We start from the raw sequence: 517 nt of genomic DNA on the forward strand, positions 1-517 counted from the left end.
TGTCTCCGAAATTGGGTGAAAACGAACATGTGGTGGCCTACATCAGTAGGGTCCTGAGTAGACCAGAGAGGAACTACTGTGTAACACGGAGGGAACTCCTTGCTATAGTAAATAGTCTGACATATTTCCATCCTTATCTCTGTGGGGCTAGGTTTACCATCAGGACAGACCATGCTGCATTATGCTGGTTGAGATCATTAAAGAACCCATAGGAACAACTGGCATGTTGGCTCGAAAAGATAGACCAGTATAATTATGATATTGAATGCAGATAGGGAAAATCTCATGGTAATGCCGATGGACTGAGCAGAAGACCCTGCAAAAATGACTGCAGACATTGCTGCAAAAGAGAGGTTGAGCTAACCAAGTGTCATCAAGCTGAACTCAAAGTGACTGAAGAGTTGATGATGGTGAAGTCGAACCAGGTATAGATATTAAGGCAGAGCAGGAGAAAGATCAAGATTTGAAGCCAATAATTGATTTTCTAAAAGCAAGTGTTTTGTGCCATGCTTGGGAG

This window comes from Limulus polyphemus, unplaced genomic scaffold (assembly GCF_000517525.1).
Source record: "Limulus polyphemus unplaced genomic scaffold, Limulus_polyphemus-2.1.2 Scaffold899, whole genome shotgun sequence".
NCBI classification, from domain to species: domain Eukaryota; kingdom Metazoa; phylum Arthropoda; class Merostomata; order Xiphosura; family Limulidae; genus Limulus; species Limulus polyphemus.